This window comes from Magnolia sinica, chromosome 6, assembly GCF_029962835.1.
Source record: "Magnolia sinica isolate HGM2019 chromosome 6, MsV1, whole genome shotgun sequence".
Classification (NCBI taxonomy): Eukaryota; Viridiplantae; Streptophyta; class Magnoliopsida; order Magnoliales; family Magnoliaceae; genus Magnolia; species Magnolia sinica.
The window spans coordinates 53,648,120-53,660,742 of record NC_080578.1 but is presented as its reverse complement, the minus strand read 5'-3'; the positions used below and the strand labels follow the sequence as shown (position 1 = coordinate 53,660,742).

The 12,623-nt window shown below is 41.1% G+C and overlaps 1 long non-coding RNA gene across 1 annotated transcript; it reads left to right on the top strand.

The window, feature by feature from the left end:
• The first annotated feature begins 10,111 nt into the window (after nucleotides 1–10,111).
• LOC131250043 (uncharacterized) lies at nucleotides 10,112–11,849 on the top strand. Its single transcript, XR_009173010.1, has 3 exons — nucleotides 10,112–10,533; nucleotides 11,627–11,675; nucleotides 11,798–11,849. It is a non-coding gene; the product is annotated as an uncharacterized LOC131250043 (long non-coding RNA).
• The last annotated feature ends 774 nt before the right edge of the window (nucleotides 11,850–12,623 follow it).

Sequence of the window (12,623 nt, the reverse complement as noted above, 5' to 3'; positions counted from 1 at the left end):
TGCAAATGCGGTGCATGAACATGATTAACAAGTTATTATTAGTCCTTTTCATACAACAGGATTGGGAAGCTAAGGTACCTTCCTCATATCACCATCCAAACAGTGATCCATTCTAAGGTCGTCATTCCTAGACATCTCATACGATCATATGTTTTCAGGTCGTTGTAAAGGGCTCGTCACTGATCAATGCACGCCTATCATACCTTCGTTACTACACCAAGGCTCGTCACCTCAATGCGGTATCCAGGCATGCTCGAGGTCACTACAGAGGGCTCGTCACCAATCAATGTAGGCCGATAACACGAATATAGTGTCCCATACCACCATAATTGGCTCACGAGTTTGGTTGCTCACTGGTCACTACGGGGAGGCTCGTCACCCCAGCGTAGGCCAACTGCTCGACCACGGTGTCCCATACCACCATGTCCAGCTCATGAGTCTTAGCGGATCAAGGTACCATGGTTAATAGGATTTCATTGGTAAGTTTGGTACCCTAGATTCAAACAGTAGCGTCTATACATGGTGAACATACATCGGACAATCGGATTACTTGACGAACTCGACTAGCACGAGCGCACGTTGGGTTAAACGACATAAAGTGCGCAAACACTCCGCGTGGCCAAACCACTGCCGACAACTCTAATACGACTCGGGTTCGTCTAAGTACGTCCTTTGTGGCGAAAGCAATCTCAGCCATAACCTTAAGGCAGATTACCAATTTCCTGGACTATTCATAGTCCGAAACACATTACACTACAACAGATATTCGTATTTAATGTAGAACAGTAATGGAACAACAACTCAAATCATGTGGTACTCAAGCATTTGAAGAATATCAACCTAACATAAATGTAAGCATAAGTAATGCTTGAAATTAAACAACAAGGAATGTAACTTACAAGAAGGAAATCATACACACTAGTGGGAGAGTTGAGAATCAGTTCTCAACGCCCATACTAGGTTGATATATCACACTTTAGATCATTTAGACATTTCTACAAACACTTAGAATACATAATACAACATACATGACGTATGTTGAAATACACACATTTGGACAATTCCTTTTGTCAAAGAGTTGTCACACATACATCTAGCATACATACATGACAAATAATCATGGCAATCTCATGTTCATATTTTATACGCATACGGTACTTTATACATACACATGGAAAACACAAATCTCAATATAACACATGCATATCAGGAACACAAAATAAACATCACATTTGACGTGTGAAATCTCATCCATAACATGAATAAATCATTCACTGGAATTGAAAGCCTTGAAAACCATAACCTATGCACTTAAAGTCCGCACCTTAAGCCAGGAAAGAACACCGAACTGATTTCAGACGAGTTGTCTTCATCAACGGCGATAGAAAACCCTAAAGCAAGAATAGAAATGAGATACAACAACACCAAGACTATTCCAAGCTCTAACACAGATTAGGGTTAGGTTAACTTACCCAAAGATGAACTCCGAATCGTCGGAATAATGATTCTAAAGTGAAGGTTCAAGGATGAAGTAGAACAGGAAAGAATCTAAGATGATTCACCAACTTCTCTCTCACTTTCTCTCTTTTCCACTCTCTTTCTTAGGTAGGGTTAGAAAATTCGTATGGAAAAGAGAACTAGGGTTTTAAGGACTATAAATAAGCCTAATATTGATGAAAATAACCCCAGGGTCAAGGTATACTTAGGGTATAACCAAAACCTGCCTCTCACGATCCAGCGAAGCACTTCTGGTGGGCCTATTACCATGAAAGGTCAGACTTAAGTTCACTGACCATGGATCTAGGTCAAGCTGAGTTTTCGTACTGATCAGATCTTCAGATCAGCCATGGCGGACCACACACAATTCAACGGTCACAGAATCTCGATCAGGTCCACAAGCACAAGGACATGCCTGGGACACCTTCCCTGATCAGAGGGTGAAATTGGGTCAGAATCCAATGGTCGGATTGCTTAAAATCGTCACGCAAGCGACACGACTCAGATTTCATAAAAGCTTAATAAATTTCCAACTGTTCTCACACTCTTCACTACAGACTCAATCAAATCGACCCAGAACATCACATGGACTTGATTTTCGAGGTGATGGTCAAGTCCAACATGGTGACCGCAACAGCCTAAGATCATCACTATCGGACTTTCGACGTGCGGTCCATGTCCGATCCAAAACTTCCAAAAATTCCCTAGAACAACTGGATATAGTGATGGATCCCAGATTTCAGTGTAACATAGCACTAACTATTCTACAAGTTTTGAGTCATGCAGATACAATTTAAAGTAATTGATGCAATTTTCACAAGCAATCGAGTATAGTGCTAATTACCCCAACAACAACTACTTAAGAAAAGATTAGCACAAAATTTCCAGGGTCATTACACTTACCTCAGTAACAAAACTAGGTTGCTTCCAGTCCTGCATTGCAGCTACCTTGGCAAGATTGACAGCGATCCCTTCCTTGGACACCACATGTCCTAGGAACTTGACTTCCTCTTTCCAGAAATCACACTTCTTGAACTGCGCAAAAAGCTGATTCTTCCTGGGAGTATCCAAAACTGCTCTTAAGTGCTCCTCGTACTCTTCCCGACTCGCCGAATATATCAAGATGTCATCGATAAAATCAATAATGAATCGGAACAAGAATGGCCAAAACACCCTATTCATCAGATCCATGAACACGGCCGGTGTGTTCGTCAGACCGAACGACATCACAAGGAACTCATAGTGACCGAAGCTAGTCCTGAAAGCGGTCTTCTACACGTCCCCATCCTTGACGCGCAACTGATGATACCCTGACTGCAGATCAACCTTCGAAAAGTACCGTGCCCCCTTCAATTGATCAAACAGATCATCAATCCTGGGCAAAGGGTACTTATTCTTCACAGTTACCAAATTCAGCCTGCGATAATCAATACACAATCGCAAGGAACCATCCTTCTTCTTCACAAACAAAACAGGTGCTCCCCAAGGAGACACATTAGGCTGAATAAAACCCAAATTCAACAAACCATCTATCTGCTTCCTCAACTCCTCCATTTCACTCGGAGGCATACGATAGGTGGGCAAAGAAATGGGCGCCGCACCAGGCATGAGATCGATAGCAAAATCAATCTCACGCTGAGGAGGTAATCCAGGAATCGACTCAAACACATCTTCAAACTCCCTAACTACCGGCGTGCTAACTAACGCCGATTCAGCCATACTCTCCAACAGAGAAGTATAAAAATCAATACGAAGAGGGTAACTGACCTGAACTGGAAAAGTAACAGTCTCGCCCTCAGGTCCATGGATCGTCACTGATCTTGCTTCATAATTAATATCTGCTCGCATCCTCATGAGTCAATCCATACCCATAATAACATCGTAATGAAAAAGAGGTGCGACAAAAAGGCCAACAACATGCATTCCAGTAAACAAAATTATCGCAATACAAGTAGTGCAGCATTACATGAATCACGACAGGGAAAGCATGTGAACTACAACATCTAAAACTTCAAACAACCACAAACAACTACAAACAACACCAACTACAAAGCCAACAACGGCTACACACAGAAAGAAACAATAAACATAGCAAAGGACGACCACAACGATGACTACTCGTTGAAATCAGGAGATGGAGGCGGGGCACTCTTATCCTGCAAGCAACACAGGATAGACTTCAGAGTTCGAGTCACCTTCTTAAACTTATGTTTCACAAGGCCTCGAAGATCCATAATACCCTAGCGTAGAACAGCATGCCCTTCTTCAAGCCGAGCAATACGAGCATCCCTGACAGTCTGATCTGCGCTCTGCTCTGGTGCCCCAGGAGGAGAGCTCTCACTCGTATCATGTGCCTCAACCTCTTCCTCTTTCTTCTCTGTTTCTTCCTCAATCTCAGCACCACCTTCAGCATAACTCTCTTCATCATCGCTCTCTGACTCATCCTCACTCTCTGAGGCCCGCCGACGAGGACCAATCTCCATCTGCTTAAGGGTCATCAGGTTAAGATGACGAACAGGAACCGGCTTCTCTGCTCCAAGCCTATAGCCAAACTCATGTGCAAGCTTACAAATGAGGTGGCCAAAAGGAAGAGATTCGGTCCTCCTAGTCGAACGAGCGATGAGAATTATCTGGCGTAAGATGTACGTCGGCACACACAACTTCACTCCTTGCCCCACATGATACAGAAAATCTACCATCAGGCGCGTACACTCACTGCAGTTGCTCCACCTGGGATATACATTGAACGTACACATGTGGTGAAGCAAACGAAAGTCGTCCGTCATGTTAGTAGCCAAAAGACTCCTATTAGGCTGCCATTCGACCAGACGACCACACAGGAATCGGGTGCGACGATCCCTCTTGCGCATACTGTTGAGATTCTTCTCACTGGCATGCACCTCACCAAGTGGCACATTCAGGAGTCGGGATATCAAAGCGACATTGACCGTAGCTTTCCGACCACTATCACAAGGAATCTTGAACTGCAGAGGCTCCAGCAAAGGATCACGAATATTGACATAAAAAGCTCGAACAGTACTTGCATTCACGCGATACTCGCTCTCAAACAAGGGACACCAACCAGCCCCTTCCAGGCGCTCCAACAACAGAAACTCGCCATACAACCGCGGATCAACATGAGCCTCAAAAAGGACTCTACGACCTTCATAGACTCCATGTGATAGCTCTGCCAACAAAGTTCCACCAATGGGAGCTCGAGGATCGAGGTCCCGCTTGGTTTGGAATTCACAAGTGACGGACGTGCTCGCGGCGGTACCTCTCGGCCTCCGTGCACGGGTTGGGCGGCTAGGCCCGGCTTCATCCACGGGCACTCTCTTCTTCCCCATCAAAGAAAGAAGGGAGGAAATGGAAAAGATGGCTGTGATAAACTCAAAGAGGGCCATGAGAAATGAGAGAAAGGGAGAAATAGGAAAGATGGGAAGCTCCCACACACTTGAGATCCCAAAAGAGGATGTGAGAGCCCAAATGAGAAGGAAAGAAAGGATAAACAGCAATGAGGGTGAGGGTTTTGAGATGGGGTGATGGGGTTTGCACGAAAATGGAAGAAGAAGAAGATTTAGAAGGGATTTGGAGAAGCTTTGAGAGGGATTTCAAGAAAAGGAGAGCTTGGGAGGGAGGTTTGTGAAGGAAGTAGGGCTTAGAAAAGGTTTAAACAAGCAAACCGTGGAGGGGTGGGCCATACTAGGCCAAACAATCGTCGGCCCGAGCCGGCCCGCTGATCAGCGAGGCCTCGCTGAGCTGGCGATGCCTCACCATTTGGGCGAGGCCCTCCTGGTCCCCCATGCTCCAAATGATGTGGGTCCCCCCTAGGCCCCACTGGAAATGCCCCGATCGGCCCCTTTGCTTGGTTCGACGCCTATCAGGCCATTCGGGCAGAAATCTGATACAAACAGAGATTTCTTGACAAATGAAGGGTTGAAATGGGATGATAGACCATCTAAACTCATTAATAGATGATCTAGGAAAGGTTTTGGGTCGCTGTGTGTGATCAGGAGAGAGCACAGATTCGATCTCGGCGATCGTTTTCAGGAAACTTTCGCCGATAGAAGCTACGGAGAACAAACACACAATCTACGATAGACGGACACCCAAATACACTAAAGTGGTGACAACGTGCAGTGTGTGACCATAACCCAGGTCCGGTTTAATCCAGATCATGCTCTGATACCAACTTGTAACGCCCTGAAATTCGGGGGTCGAGTATAACTTAGCTCCCGAGTTCCAAAACATCACTTTGCAACATATTTAATGATGGATGTATGTTTTCTGTATTAGTGCATAAAACATGGAATAGATTAAGCCAAAGTGCAGGTATAATTCAGGGATAAGTGAAGAAAGCAAGCGAAAGACTAAAAGAAATATATGTGTGTACATGTATGAATCCCTGAAATACATACACCTACCAGGTCGTAATGTAAGTGTTATTATCAAAATTACAAGTATCAAATTACATCATTTAAATTCCAAAAGAAGTCCCAGCATCCGTCGCATCAGAAGAAGGCTCACTAGAACCTGTTTGAAAACTGTATAAAAGAGAAGGCACCCTCATCATCATCCATCTCCCGCTCTGCCTCAGAGGTCGTATCTACATCTGCAACATCAGCAGGTAAGACAGAGTCTGGTGGGTGTTTAACACTGCCCCAGAACGTGGGAGTGAGTGATCAACTCAGTGGAACAATAAAGCAAAGGTTAACATGTTATCAGTTCAATCAAGCAGTAATGATAAAGCAGAACAATTAAACATGTCTTAAGTACTCTTGTTAATGCAAGGATGTATGCAGAATGATGTGTGCCCTCGCGCATACACCCTCAGCATCTTCATCTTACGTTACGCATGACATCGCCTCAAAGTGCGCCACGTCTACAAAGCACATGCAAATGCTGTGCATAAACATGATTACCAAGTTGTTATTAGTCCTTTTCATATAGCAGGATTGGGGAGCTAAGGTACCTTCCTTATATCACCATCCAAACAGTGATCCATTCTAAGGTCGTCAGTCCTAGACAATCTCATACGATCATATATTTTTAGGTCATTGCAAAGGGCTCGTCACCAATCAATGCACGCCTATCATACCTTTGTTACTACAATAAGGCTCGTCACCTCAATGCGGTATCCAGGTATGCTCGAGGTCACTACAAAGGGCTTGTCACCAATCAATGTAGGCTGACAGTACGAATATAGTGTCCCATACCACCATAATTGGCTCACGAGTTTGGTTGCTCACTGGTCACTACGGGGAGGCTCGTCACCCCAGCGTAGGTCGACAGCTCGACCAAGGTGTCCCATACCACCATGTCCAGCTCATGAGTCTTAGCAGATCAAGGTACCATGGTTAATAGGATTTCATTGGTAAGTTCGGTACCCTAGATTCAAACAGTAGCGTTCATACATGGTGAACATACATCAAACAATCGGGTTACTTGACGAACTCGACTAGCACGAGCGCACGTTGGGTTGAACAACATAGAGTGTGCAAACACTCTGCGTGGCCAAACCACTGCCGACAACTCTAATATGACTCGGGTTCGTCCAATCACGTCCTACGTGGTGAAAGCAACCTCAACCACGATCTTAAGGCCGATTACCGATTTCCTGGACTAATGCAAAATCCCACACACATTACACTACAACAGATATTCGTATTGAATGTAGAACAGTAATGGAGCAACAATTCAAATCATGTGGTACTCAAGCATTTGAAGAATATCAACTTAACATAAATGTAAGCATAAGTAATGCTTTAATTTAAACAACAAGGAATGTAACTTTCATGAACGAAATCATACACATTAGTGGGAGAGTTGGGAATTGCTTCTCAACGCCCATACTAGGTTGAAATATCACACTTTAGATCATTCAGACATTTCTACAAACACTTAGAATACATAATACAACATACATGACGTATGTTGAAATACACACATTTGGACAATTCCTTTTACCAAGGAGTTGTCACACATACATCTAGCATACATACATGACAAATAATCATGGCAATTACAAGTTCATATTTTATACGCATACGGTACTTTATACATACACATGGAATACACAAATCTCAATATAATACATGCATATCAGGAACGCAGAATAAACATAACATTTGGCATGTGAAATCTCATCCATAGCAAGAATAAATCATTCACTGGCATTGAAAGCCTTGAAAGCCTTAACCTATACACTTAAAGTCTGCACCTTAAGCCAGAAAAGAACACCGAATTGATTTCAGACGATATGTCTTCGTCAACGGTGACCAGATAACCTAAGGTAAGAATAGAAATGATATACAACAACACCAAGACTATTCTAAGATCTAACACAGATTAGGGTTAGGTTAACTTACCCAAAGATGAAATCAGAATCGCCGAAATAACGATTCTAAAGTGAAGGTTCAAGGATGAAGAAGAACAGGAAAGAATCTAAGATGATTCACCAACTTCTCTCTCACTTTCTCTCTCTTTTCCACTCTCTTTCTTAGCTAGGGCTAGAAAATTCGTATGGAAAAGAGAGCTAGGGTTTTAAGGACTATAAATAGGCCTAATATTGATGGAAATAACCCCAGGGTCGAGGTATACTTAGGGTATAACCAAAACTGGCCTCTCGCGATCCAACGAAGCACTTCTTGTGGGTCTATAACCACGAAAGGTCGGACTTAAGCTCATTGACCATAGATCTAGGTCAAGCTGAGTTTTCGTACTGACCGGAACTTCAGATCAGCCGTGGCGGACCACACTCAATTCAACGGTCACAGAATCTCGATCAGGTCCACAAGCACAAGGACATGCCTGGGCCACCTTCCCTGATCAGAGGGTGAAATTAGGTCAGAATCCAATGGTCAGATTGCTTAAAATCATCGCGCAAGCGACACGACTCAGATTTCATAAAAGCTTAATAAATTTCCAACCGTTCTCACTCTTCACTTCGGACTCAATCAAATTGACCCAGAACATCATCTAGACTTGATTTTTGAGGTGATGATTAAGTCCAACATGGTGACTGCAACAGTCTAAGATCATCACTATCAGACTTTCGACGCGCGATCCAGGTCTGATCCAGATCTTCCAAAAATTCTCAAGAACAACTGGACTTAGCGATGAATCCCAGATTTCAGAGTAACATAGTGCTAACTAATCTATAGGTTTTGAGTCATGCAGATCCAATTTAAAGTGATTGATGCAAATTTCACTAGCAATCGAGTATAGCGCTAATTACCCCAAAAATAACTACTTAAGGAATGATTAGCACAAAATTTCCCGGGTCATTACATTCACATTGTATTATCTTCTTTTTTTCTTTTTTTTTTCTTTCTTTTTGTGCAGTAAGTGAACATGTTTGTTTTAACTCTACAGCTTCTTGATTCTAGAATTCCCATTCTCAGGCCTAACTACTGTTGATGGATTTGTTTGTGGCCTACTGTTGGATTCAAAACAACCCTACTATTGGGGTAATAGCATATCCATCCAAATGGGTGTCCCTCATCCAATGGCTGAAGAAGCTTCCTACTCAGATATCAGTGTTGGGGACCACCATATCTGCGAATTGAGATTGCTTGCCAAAGGGACATATGAAAACATCTCCATGATTGGGCTTTAGAGAAGACCAGACATGAGTACAATCAAGAGAGTTTTTGCACCAACTTGGTATGTGGCTAATATTGCACTAAATTGCATGTGTGGCTGCCAATGGGTATCTGATGAATCTAACTCAATGTTATTACATCTGGGTCTCATTTATGGGACCCATTAAGCAATTTGGATTGGTTCAGGTCTCAACTTTAGGACCTGATTAAAAATCAGGTCTAGGTACTGTCCAGTTTGGGTCTAGGTGGCTTTAATAGTAAATTATATATATTTTGTATGCATTTATTATTCTAATAAAAGAAATTTCACTTCTAGCACTTTATTTTTTTGGTTGAATGTCATATCATCTCTTTCATTAGATTGGTTTTGGTCTAATCTTTCAATCATTCTCTAACTGTTAAAAGGAAATAAATTTCCATATGGAGTTGGTTATGAGTGTAGTTTTCTATGTAACTGTTAAAAGGAAATCAATTTCGCCCTCTTTTGGTGACTCAAACAAAAGAAGCCATCTCATAATTGAGGTTTTGTTATAACCTGTGTTGTTTTCTAAGTGCACATGTTTTCATTAGTATATTTATATTTTTACCAATTTGTATTTTCTTTTAAGCTTTGATTTCTCGGTATCTTATGTAGGTTGCTTCAAATCATTATGGTTATTCTGTTATTGTATTAGGTGAACTCATGGAATTCCATGGAACTGATTGAATAGAAGGAGCTTCTGTTGTTCATACAAGTCATGTTTCTGATTTTTTGGATGAATTGGATGTGTGTAATTGCATGGAACTGATCAAATGAACATGGAATTTCTATGGGGTATTTTTCACGTTTGCTATTTCCTGGTTTTTGAATATAGGGTCTAATTTCTGAAAGATGATTATTATACCGTGATTGTTTTCTTTTAACAGGAAGAAACACCGACTCCTCAGAAGGCCGTAGACAGTACAGTCATTGGATTCTCCGCAAGTTGTAATAGTTCCTATCATACCTTTTAGTAAATTTATTTTTATTTTTATTTTTAGATTCTCCATAGACATTAAGTTTTCTTCTTGTTGTTGGTTTTTTTTTGGATTCTCCATAGGAAATTATGAGAAATCATGCCTAAAACATTTAAAAGCATTTGTTGGAGCCCACCTAAGTTTTGAAATAGCCTAAAATCTGTTGTGACCCCTTATCTAAGTCACAATGAATGGCCTAGATGTATAAACCACATCTCGTTGGGTCCGCTATACAAAAAAGAAAAAGAAAAAGAAGGTTTCAATGGATGTGCATCCACTCTTAACCATTGTTTATGTTGTTGCTCACCTAAGTTGTGGATTGGCCTCATTTTTAAGCCCATGGCTCACCATGAAAGGGTATATCTAATTCATGGGATAGATGTCTTCAAATTTTGAGGATGTGTTGCAAGAAGAAAACCTTTACTTGATTATTGAGGTAAGTTGCTGATTTTTTATTTTTATTTTTCTGTTGAAGTATATTAAACAGCATGATTTAGGTCTTCATCAAGTTTCTGATACAATTACATTTGTTGCCAGGCTATTATCATTTTGCAGAAATATTTTATACCAATGAAATTTTAATATGACTGAAATGGATGGACAGCTGAAGGAAGCTGGTTGTCTTCATTTTCATTTTCTAAAATTTTGTTTGTCTTTTGCTTTTTGAACATGCATAGAATCCTATAAGGAATTGGGAAAATACAGACCAATCTTAGACTTCTTAGTGACATTCTATCTAGTTGTAAACAGGGGCACCTTCTGTGATTTGAGGCTTCATCTCATCATCAATAATGCTAGGTTTACTCTTTCAAGTCACTAGATAAAACCCAAGATTTCTGCACCCCTATTTACTCTACAACAGTCATTATTGTCTGACTGTTGCACCCTTTGTGTATTCTAAATCATATAAATGATGGGCCACATTCAAATATTGCATCAATTGCAAAAGTAGATATAACACTTACACACCAATTCATGCATAAATTTTGATTTCTTTCCTCTCTAGCTTTTCTTAATATACTAATGAAGGCATTGCCTTCTTTTATTGTGATTGGTTCATATTTAAAGATCCTTTTGGTGTTGTTGTTACAACCCAGGCTGAAAATGTAAAGATTCTTCTTTTGTGGGTCACAGATATGTGATGTGGTTGATGAGGAAGTCTGCAAGCTAGACGAAAAGTTCAAGGAAGGGAGTCATGTTCGAGTTCGTGTTCTTGGCTTTAGGCATCTATAAGCATTGACAATGGATGTTTTAAAGGTAACCTAGTTTATTTTCCCTTAGAATAGCAAAAAGTGAGTTTGGTCCGGTCCCATCCACTATTGGTCCATTAGATAGCAGTTTGGATTATCTACATGGACTCCGCTTCTCCAAAATCAATGGTCATAGTATTACTCTAGAAAAAAGTTATATTTTTGTTTTGTTTTTTGTCTATTTTCTGACTTAGACCTTGAATCTTTTCTTTTTAGTTTTTGTGTGTGTATGTAGTGTTTCTAATTGTCTTACAAATTCCCTACTTTATCTTCAAACAGGTGACACTAGCACACTTCCTCTTCTCTGCCATTATTATATTATGTCAAGGTAAATTCAAGACGGATTTGTGTTTTACATGTCACAGCCAATCAGAACACAATGAATGGCAATTTGGAGTGTGAGCTAATTTTAACTGCTAATTGGTGCCGATGCCTTTTACTGCTACACAGCTCACCAAAGATCGACAAAAGAAACTAGTCCTTTGCAAACAATGGTATAAAAAAATAAAAAATAGAAAAAACTAGGATACAACAATTTAAAGAGGTATGGATTGTCAGTGGCCATGACGTCTATAGCTACGGATTTAATCCGTAGAAACATTTTAAAGAGCTACGGTACCAATGGCTACGGTCGTACTGTGGAGCTAGTCATATGCTTTTGAGAATGTAGTGGCAGCCAGCACAACCGTCAGTAAAGGTCCTGACCGCCGATAAAGCCTTTACCGATCGAGGCTTTATCGACTGTTAACTAACCTCGAGCAAAGGATTTTCCGGTGGTTTACTGGGCCTTTGCTGGCGGTTTTGACTGCCGGTAAAGGACATTTTTCTTGTAGTGCCACCAGATTGAAAGCACGGATCTCTTACACCAGTTTTATATTAGCACTTGTACTGCGTGTGGATGGCTGAGAATGACACCCGCATATGGTATTATCATAACTTACGAATGCAACCTTGTCAAATACATGATTGCTTTGCAAATAAATAACCGGTTAGAACATAAATTACAATCCACGCAGGAGATGACATCTAACCTTTCAAGGGCTTACCAAATCCAACTTGTCCAATAAGTCGGCTACATCATGAGAATAATTATTTCCAATAATCAATTACATCCACTAATCGAGTGGACCAGTACCCTTATACTTTCTTATTTATCAATGGCTAAACATTGTTTTCTATGGTTGTAACGCCCTGAAATTCGGGGGTCGAGCATAACTCAGCTCCCGAGTTCTAAAACATCACTTATGCAACATATTTAATGATGGATGTATGTTGT